Below are 10,649 nucleotides of genomic sequence, written 5' to 3' on the forward strand. Positions count from 1 at the left end.
TCCAAAATTCCAATTCTTCCACCACTCAAAAAATCCAGAATCAGCTTTTCACAAAAAGAAAATACAAGAAGGTCGACGAATCAAGTAGCACTTTCCAATCCGAAAAATTCAATCTTTTTGAGAAAACACCAAGTAAAAAGGAAGTAGGATGCGAGCCAGAAACATCTACTGAGTAAGATTCAGAAGAAGACTTAAGAAATGAGGTTGAAGTGATGGCAAATATCACGACCATGATGATGATGGAGTACAAGAAAAGGTTTGCGTAACGACAACGGTCCAGGTCTTGTGTCACCTGAGATTCCAGTTGATAGGGGTTTTGAGCTCAAGGGGCACATTCTATCAATGCTCAAGGACATACCTTGTTGGGTCTAAATTTATGGTTTATACTTTGCTTTTCTAGGCATTTGTAGTTTTCGGTCTAGGGCCGAAAACAATCTTGGGTTTAGTTGTAGTTTGGACCGAAATCACATGTGATTTCGGTCTGGCCTTTGAGTTTTGGGTTTGGGTTTTGTCCATAGGTATTAATAGTATCTTTAGGAGTGCAAGAGTGGGTGTCTAAGAGAGGAGAAAACATGAAAGGGGCTGTCATTGTCTTATTAACGTGTTCTAGAGAGAGAAAGTAGAGAGAACGTATGTGTGTGTGTGAATCTTGTGTACTGGATCATCATTGAATATCATTGTGTGCATTGAAGATTCATCATCATCTTCTTCTTCTTCACCATTCTATCTTGCATCATCCACTTGATTGGGATTCCACACCATCAAGTGGATCGGATTGATACATCAAAACGATTTAGGGACTTACATACCTTTTTTCTAGGAAAGATTATGAAGATGCTTTCAAGCACATCGATGAAGTCTTGGACATTAATAATTATTTCAATGTTCCAAATGTTTCAATAGATAGAGTATTACTGAGAATGCTTCTCGTGACATTTACTGGAGATGCAAAGATATGGTTGAAGTCGTTATATCCTGGAACAATAAGGACTTGGGACAACCTTCGTGAAGCATTTATCGAGCAATTTAGTCCTCCCTCCAAGAAATCTAAACTCAAGAAAATGTTTTCTAATTTTGAACAAGAATATGGAGAATCCTTATACGATGCTTGGGAGAGATATAAAGGCCTTTTGAGATATTTTCCTCAACATGAGTTGAACGTGCAACAAGAAGTATCTATCATAGAAGTATCTATTTTCTATAATGGGGTGAATGTTACAACAAGGAAACTCCTTGATTCTCAAGGACCAATGACAAAGAAAGAACCGGCTACCATCAAACAATTGATTAAAGAATTCAAAAAGCACTTGAGAGAATACAACAATCCACGAGAGGATGTGACTAGAGGAAAGGGAAGTAGAAATGGAGGAGATTTGGTGGCTGTTATGACTAAGTTAGAAATTATGGATCGAATAATGACGAAAATGGATTAGTCCATACATGCCATACGAGTTGGATGCGACAATTGCAATGGACCGCATTTGACGAAAGATTGCAATTTAGATGCAAATGGGAACTGGAAGGCCCAAGTATATTATTCAGTTGGAGACAAATATGATGTAGATTGGAGACAACCCAAGAATAAATGGTTGCCTCATGATGAGTACATGCAGCAAAAAGAAGATAAATTTAGGCAAACCAATCGGGGATTTTATCAAAAAGAACAACCGGCTGATAATAAATCTGAGTTTGAATCGATGCTTGCACGGTTGTTCTTTTTGAATCCATTTCACACACACACACACACACACACACATATATATATATATATATATATATATATATATATATATATATATATATATATATATATCATCGAAAAATCTCATAGGTGAAGTGGTTTGGTGGTGGCGGATCTGAGTCAAAAGAGGGTTGGATATTGGGAGTTTAATTGCATTGAATTTTTCTCTTATTCAAAAATGGCGTTTGCGTTTTCTAAATAATCAAGATCTAATTTGGGTTTGGATTATTAAATCTATTTATCGTAATAATTGTGCTTTTGGTGGTGGTACGGGTAGAGTTGTTGGTTCTTCTCCATGTGTATAGAGTATTGCTTCATGCTCAAAATTAGAGGAAAAAACATCCTTTCGGATCAAATTCTCAGAAAAAATATCGGTAATGGAAATGCTACTTTTATCTGGAACGATGTTTGGATTGGAGATCATATATTGGCCACATCTTTTCCTCCTTTGTATCAGTTAGAGCTTAATAAAATTGCTTTATTTATGATCATAAAAGGGATGTTGGGTTGACTTGGCAGTGGAGGCAGAATATAAGAGTCGGTGAGGAAGAATCTTGTAACATCCCAAAAATCGTGATAAAATTTTTATTTTTCAAAACTAACCACAAACCATAAATTTTTACAAAACTTAGTTTCCAAAAGTCAAAATCACAAATCAGAGTATCCCAAAATCAAATCGCATAAAAATAGAAGGATGTTTACTATCAAGCCTTCATCTTGCCCCGATCATCTGAAGTACCTAAAACATAAAACTTAAGCTATAAGCCAACACTTAGTGAGTTCTCCTAAAGTACCACACACAGATAAACAGATAACAACACGCAAATATGAACCATCAACCTGAATGAACTGACTCGCAGGGCCTACAACATATTTGGACCGCTCTCCGGGACTTCGGCCTGACTGAACCGCCTCTCGGGCCTTCAGCCTATCTGGACCGCCGCAAGTATCTTGGCCTTTAGCACAAAGCAGGACCACCTCAACCCAACACAAAACATAACATGTCTACATATAGAATAACAATCAATAACCAACAAGTATAGATAATCTGACTAATCTACCAATCTAACACATACTCAGTGAACACAGGTAATCATTCAGATCTACCAGTCTATCGCATAACCAACACAACATCAATCCAATATACCAGGATACATAATCCAGTGGGCCGACATTGGTGCCTTCGACCCACAAGTACAGTGAGGAAAACTCACCTTACTGTCTGAAATGCAGCTGAACAAATCACAGCTCCAACTGCTGACTCTACAGGTCACCTATACAACAAGCAGTAACCTAATCTCAAACTACTGATCAAAATACCCCTAAGTTTAACTTGACAAAATCCTAGTCAAATTCAAGATCAAAAAGTCAAAGATTCCAACTATGCGGAGTATGCCTTGCGTACTCCCCTTTACGCCCGACATAGAGGGTGCCTCTCAAATCGCAGGTTCGAAACCTGGTAAGCGCAACGTACCTCCAGATCGAGGTAAAAAGGGACGTCATAACTTTATCCATTTGCATTCATACAAGAGGGTAAAAACTCAAACCCTTGATCCAAAAGTCATCCAAAGTTCCAAAACTCTTTCATGGCTTAATGAGAATGCCAAAGCTGTCATTTATATGAATCTATGAGCTCAAAATTACAGATAAATACATTTCAAGGACCTAGAGTAGCTCATACTCCATTAGACCAAACTATGCGACCAAAAGTGTACACAAACTCTAAGATAGCAAGATCTAAGATAATAACTCATCAAGATCTGAACTTTATACCTCCAAAGGATGATTGAGGGTGAGATACTTCTAGATCTAAGGGGTCTTGAGCTTCCAAGATGAATCCACTATCTTCTTCTTCCTTCAAAAACACAAAGATACACTCTCTCAAGCTCAAAATGCTCACACAATGGATTAGGGTTTGCAAAGGATGGTTTGGGAGATGGAGGTTGATGATGGGAAATGTCTTGAGGAGATAATGATGCTTAAATAGGGCTCAAACCCTAAAAAATAGAGTTTGACCCCAATCCATGTACGCCCTACGTATGATTAGGTACCTAACATACTTATAGAAATGCACGCCTCACATAAAGTGGGTTATGGGACCAATTTTGCAACAAATCAAATACTTAGGGTTAAAAATGAAATTACCTAAACAACGGTGTTAGAATTCTCCCGCACTTGAATCAAACTTCGTCCTCGAAGTCCGTCTTGGTTATGATATTTGAAGCAATGTCGGCATATTCTGTAAGCTCTCTCTAACCATCTCGACACCAAGGCATATTATAATGAAACTTGATAGACCACTCGGGAACCCAGAGCTGACAACCAACAACCCAATAACTTGAAAATGCCCGACCACAAAATGTCCTTCTCTCCCTAACTACATGAACCCACTTCTAGAGAGAGCCACTCAAACTAGGAACTCTCATAACTACAACTACAAACCAAAGCCGATAATATATTCCCCAAATTCGGGTACTAATCAGTCTAAATTTTAGAAACCATACCCTAGGGCTGATGATCATTCGACAGTCACACCTACCCCCATTCCCTTGACTAGGAACACCACCCAACCAAGTAGAAAGAATACTGAAAACATCCTGATCATGAATTTCACCAAATTCCAAATTATGGGAATTATGCTAGAAAACCTTTTGTACACTTTTGACTCCTCGAGAAGATATAACCGACCTGCTACTCCCACGAGTATAAAGATGGTCAATCCAAGAATTCTCATGTTGTATCCAAATCCCTCATCAGATCAGGTGTATCCTCACCTGATAAAACACTCGAGACATTTACGACGAACATAATGAGTCGAGACTTCAAAATTTATACTCGACATAGGTATCCAAGCTTCAAATAGGCGGACCGCAAGCAAACGGGTTTCACAAAGCAAACATTCAGCAAAATACTTCTAATGCACAAATAACAATCCAACAAACTCTTTTGTCCACTTGATCTGATACCTATGAGCCTCAAACAATTGACTACCGGGTTTCACACATGTGAATCATTCCGCCACTGGTCCACGACACATCGTGGCACCACCCAACCATCGAGATGAGAAGCTCATGGTTCCTCACCGTTCTTGCAAAATCTCGAACTCAGCCATTAAGATTCATGACCAGCGTCCGGTGGGACTATATACATACAACCATCATCCCACCGACATGCAGGAATCCAACAACGTGTCACTTACCACTTACGAAAACCACCAGAGCCATACCTTACTACAATACGCAGTCCTTCCACATTCTCCCAACCATTCTTGGTACAACCTAACACATCCCATAGAATGCTTTGGGCCAAGTTGTAGACTTACCACACTTCCACGCCTGTCTACCACCTTGTGAACGCTATAGTTACCCCACGGTCTCATTACACTTCCACAACTGCCATAGGCACAGTCCATGGTTTTGCCAACCATCTACAATAATTCCTAATCAAAGATCGTTAAAATTCAAGACCCCCGAACTGAGCCTAGCCACAAATCCAAAAGGAGCCCCTTCCTATGCTTCAAATCGTCGAACGAGATAACCTGAATCTTCAACCTGTGATTCCTTGATTACAACAGACCAATGAACACTATTCCTTGTGAAATTCTTTGCTCATACCACAACCGCTATCCTCTTATCCTTAGATACGAAACTCCAAGTTATTCCATACTTAAAAATATTTTCTATACCTTTAAGTGGTTCTACCCCACTTGGAATCAGCCCCTCCCTAACGAATTCAAGAATTCACTACACGTCTACCATCGATAGTGTTTAAACCCGAAGCTTTTCAACTTCGATCACCATCCATATCCATAAATATCTCAACCGTAAACCCTTTTCTAAGAAATATTTCCAATTTAAATAATTGAATCGATCCTACAAGTGCTCTACTGATTGAATCAAACTTCTTGAATACTATCAGAACAGAGATCATACTGACTCCTTTCCAACCTTACTGGCACGACCTTCCAAAATGGGATTCTGCGTAGATCCGAGTCCTTCCGGAAAACTGATCAACGCTACCCCAATGCTCTATTCATGGATCTAAAATATCCGTTGCTCGACACTTGAAGAGAGATCGTTGCACATATAGCACTGTCAACTTATGCTACTTGATAATTCTTGAGCAGTCTCACTCACTAAACCTAAGCTCGTGCAAAAGTGCATCCATTATGACCTAAAGTAGATTGATAAATCAACCATAACTCTACCCTTACTAATGATAGTGATCAATTTAACGAGCCAACCAACCATTCAATTAATATCCAATATGAGCAGCACACACTCTTCTTAACTATATTTCATCGTCCCGGAAGGGACAACTAGCTACAACGAGATCCTTTGCCTAGAAGCTTTTGATGCAAGGACCACACACACAACCTTGAAAGCATGAATCTGACAGCAAGTCACCCTGCACCCACTTCTGATCAACCCCTTAATCCTCTTCGCCATAAAAAATCTCAACAATCTCGAATATCGGAAATCCAACGAACTTACGCTGCAACTTTCCCAGACCTATTGTGCTTGGACCAATAAAAATCAAATTGGATGTTGATCCTCTAAACAAAATACTCAGTACTTCCCCACTTCGAGCTTACTCCCTCATTGGACGACGTCTTCCACGTCGAAGCCTAAAGCTGGTTCATCCTGACATTCTCTAAAAGTAGCTCTCGATATGAAAATGACATGCGACAATTCTTGAATATTAACCGGCAATCGCAAGGAAATCCTACACCTTAGATGGAGACGTCATAAGCTTTCCAAACCATACAACTTCAAACCCTTTGCGAACGAACCTCTTACCTTATGATTTACAATGCACCCCGAAGGCCGCCTCCCTGATCTTTTAAAACCCACTGATGCTAATATAATGCCCTAACAAGCTAACTATACGAATGACTATCCATATGACATCACACTAAACAAGTACATGTATTCAAGATAAAACTATGGGTCAAAATTTATACCTACGATTTCTTGAGATTCAACCTTGACCTCCCGTAGGACGATGGGTGTTTGGGCTTGCACTCCTTCCTCAACCCATACATGACAGTTGGGTTTGAGATGATAAGATTGGTGACAGTGGAAACACGCACGATCCTTCTTGCAGTCGCGAACGACATGCCCTTTTTCTCCACACTTGTAGCATTTGAATTTATGACAAGCAAGCCCGTAGGTTCCATAACACTTTCTGTAGATATCAAAGTCCCTATGACTTCCAGTATCCGAGTTAGCAGCCTCCAACTCCTCGTCTATCGCTGAATGAGCCCTCTTTCTCTTTCTAGTTGCATGCCCACATCAAGATCTCCCTCAGTAGTCGCCTCAGCAGTCCCTCTCACAGTTTGCAAGGCTGCAGTTTGCTCCTTGAGCTTGGCAATTAGCCTGTTTGTCATTCGACTCACGATACCAGGCAACTCTTCCCGCAATATTTGTGAAACCTCAGTAGAAATCCAACCATGTAACCTTGGGTCTACACCAATCTCAGAGGGCTCTGCTTCCCGTCAAGGAATCTTCATCGTATTAAAGAAGACCAAATTGTCATCAATAATCCATCACACTTTACCCACTAAACACAAACCTGCACACCATCCTCTACTGGCTTCTTAGCCATCTTTTTCTTAGATGCGAGGTGGCAGCTAGAACATGGGTTGGAGTCTTTAAATGGCTTGGTTTGCAATCTGTTCATTTTTCTTTTGTGACTTGTATCTTCGACTATGTGGACTCTTTGAAGATTCGAACTACAAAGAAGAATGTTATTGATGTAGTGGTAGGAACTACCTTGTGCTACATTTGATGGTTTAGAATTGATAAGGTTTTTGCTGGCGGTAAGATGAAAAGAGGAAATATTTTAGACTCTATTCAAGAGTTTTCGTATTAATGGTTGACTAATAGAAGTAGGAGTTGTTCTGTTACTTGGACTTGTTGGCTACAATGTCCTTTGAATTCTTTGTAATTTTTTGTTCTCACTAGCTCGTTGCTAGAGGTTTTTCTGCCATGTTGGTCGTTTCAATATATATATATATATATATATATATATATATATATATATATATATATATATATATATATATATAATGGTTGTATATGAATCCATCAATTGGCCAAATGTGAAGTTATGAGCTTAAATTAAACTTTTGAGCCTTACCGCATAACCAATAACACATGTTGCATAATAAAATTGAATCTTAGTACACAATCAATGGCTACAAAGAATAGCTCAAACCGATTTTGTGCATCTTTCTTGATGTGTGTTATGTTGCTTTCATTTGCTTTCTTCAGATTATGAAAATATACCGTACGTCGCACGAATGAGTTTTCTGATGTCCCATATAAAGGTTCCAACGCCTCTCACTTTTCACGCATCAAGCTTAGTCCTTGGAGATTTAATCAAACATTCATTTATTGAATAATATTCTTCCCACAAAATATCCTTATATTATTATTTTCCATTACATCCTTTAATAAACGGGCAAACCTTTTTGTTCGATTGATGATGGTTGCGATGTATTTGTGTTTGTATACATGCATGTGTATTTTCTAATATTTGTAACATCCCCATTTTCACCACAAAAGTTTTCATTTTTAAATATAGAAAAATCCCAAATATCATAAAATCCAAGTTAGTAAAACTCCAAGGTACATCAAATGCAATCATCTCTATCAGAGTTTCAAAATGCGGAATCATAAAAATCTGCAAGTCGAAGTGTACAGTCAAGCCTTCTCCTTTCCATGATCATCCGAAGTACCCGAAACACATTAATCCACAATTGCAAGCATGAAGCTTAGCGATTCCTTCTTAAAATATCCATACATCACAACAAAACAAACAATTATGGGTTATCAACAACCCTAGGGATTATCAGCAATCCCAGTGAGCTAACAGCATGCCCGATGGATTATCATCACGTTTCAGGGGTTATCAGCAACCCTGGGGACTTTCAGCAATCCCGAAGTTATCAACAATTTAATTCAATTCATATATAACAACAACAAAAAATTAAGGACTAGTTGGTCAACATACATATCTACCACACATGTAACTATAGTGAGAAGACTCACCTCGTGAATAGTAGCTAAAAACAACACCACTCTCACGCACAGAGTGGGCAGGAGCAACGAGACACCTAACAACTATTGGATAAGGTGTCTAAGTCCATAACTTATTTGGTATATACTTGACCCGACCCGACATGGTCCATTTGGGTTGCACTTCACCCGAACTATTTATATGGATAACATTGTGAGAAGAGTATATTTGCGGCCTACTAATATATTATAAGTTATAATATATTAATATGAAATTGTATTATTTAATTAGTATTGATCTTGAATTAATTATGAATTAATTTAGTGATCATAAGGTGACTAATTAAATAATGGGCTATTGTACTTATATAGTGTGGGCTAACACTCATAAGGAAATGGGCTAAACTTGAATGGGAGTCCATGGATGATCCACGGAGCTTTTAACCCATGGATCCTTGGAATAGGAAAAGACATGGGTTATTAGGGTTTGCATGGTTCATAACCCTAATCATCTACACTATATAAAGAGGCTTATGGTGCTTGAAAAGGCACTATGTGTGTGTGCATAAGGTGTGGCCGATTTCTAGAGTATTAGAGTGCTCTCTCATAAGTTTTCCAAGTTTGTGGTGATTTGTGATTTCCATTTGAGGCATTCACATTATTGGTGTTTGGCTCTCAAACTCCCAAGGAATCAACTCACTAATAAAGGTATGTAATTCTTCTAGTATCTTTTATGTTTAAAAGTACCCCATGTATGCTAGATAGGTTATGAACCTTGGAAAATTATTTTGCATGTATTTTAGACAAACATAGATCCAAGGTTTCTAGGGTTGCATGAACACCTTAGGAGTGTTAGTTTGCTCAAAACCCAATAGTGATATCAGAGCCTAGGCTTGTTTGTTTGATACTTGTTGCAAACTTGTTGAAAAACTCAAATTTTCTGCATTCTGCAGCATGAACTCGCCGAGTCCATGGGGGGACTCGCCGAGTCCATGAGTAAATTCATCCTACTCGTCGAGTAGGTTCGTGCACTCGACGAGTAGAAGCCTCAGAATGCAGATTTTCGAGTTTTGCTGCTGGAAATGGACTAGAAACATTACCCTAAACTGTTTTGGTGTTATAAAACCTGTTTTAGATGGTGTAATGTTTATGCTAATCCATTTACAATGGCTTATATCAAAATTGCATGATAATATGTGTTCATATGTTCTTGGAATTTTTGATATGATGTTCATGTTCTTATGAATTATTGCTAGATCATAGGAATTATTTGCTAAATTGTTTATTGATAATTCTTGATCATTTATGTGTTTTAATGGAGTCCATAATTTGTCCTCAAGTTATAGATTTCCAAAGGTCACTTTCATTTATGCACACTTAAAACACATAAGTTACATGAAAATGAAGAATCTTCATTTTATGAACCTTTAATTCATAAGTTATGAAATGAAAAGTTTTGAATAGTTTCAAAACTTGTCCTCAAGTTTTGGAATTTGTAAAGTTACACACACTTTAATATACTTTAATTCCAAACCCTTAGAGTTTTAAAAGTTAAAATTCAACCCTTATACTATTTATAACATTATTGGTTAATTATTATATATATGTATAAGATTAAGTCGTTTTACCGTTAGTAGGCGTCATTCACGAAGCCGGTCTATAAGGGGGGTATAAGGTTGTTGCCTATAGAATGGCAACTTAATGGGTGTCCATTCTCACCCACCGCTTCCTTGATCGGTGGAGGGTCGTTAGCTGAACGGGTAGGACAATGACTTTAAATTCTCATTAAAAGTATAATGAATATTATAAAGTAACTAAACCTTTAATAAATTCCCAATCTTAGTTACTTTAGGAAAACGTGAATATGGTGCTAACCCATAAAATTC

General features: G+C 38.1%; 1 non-coding gene across 1 annotated transcript; it reads right to left on the reverse strand.

Annotated features, from left to right (window-relative positions):
* Positions 1 to 1,049: 1,049 nt before the first annotated feature.
* Positions 1,050 to 1,156, reverse strand: LOC145117835 (small nucleolar RNA R71). Its single transcript, XR_013712829.1, has one exon. It is a non-coding gene; the product is annotated as a small nucleolar RNA R71 (small nucleolar RNA).
* Between the last annotated feature and the right edge of the window lie 9,493 nt (positions 1,157 to 10,649).

This window comes from Lactuca virosa, chromosome 5 (genome assembly GCF_052849685.1).
Source record: "Lactuca virosa cultivar CGN04683 chromosome 5, Lactuca_virosa_CGN04683_v6, whole genome shotgun sequence".
NCBI classification, from domain to species: Eukaryota; Viridiplantae; Streptophyta; class Magnoliopsida; order Asterales; family Asteraceae; genus Lactuca; species Lactuca virosa.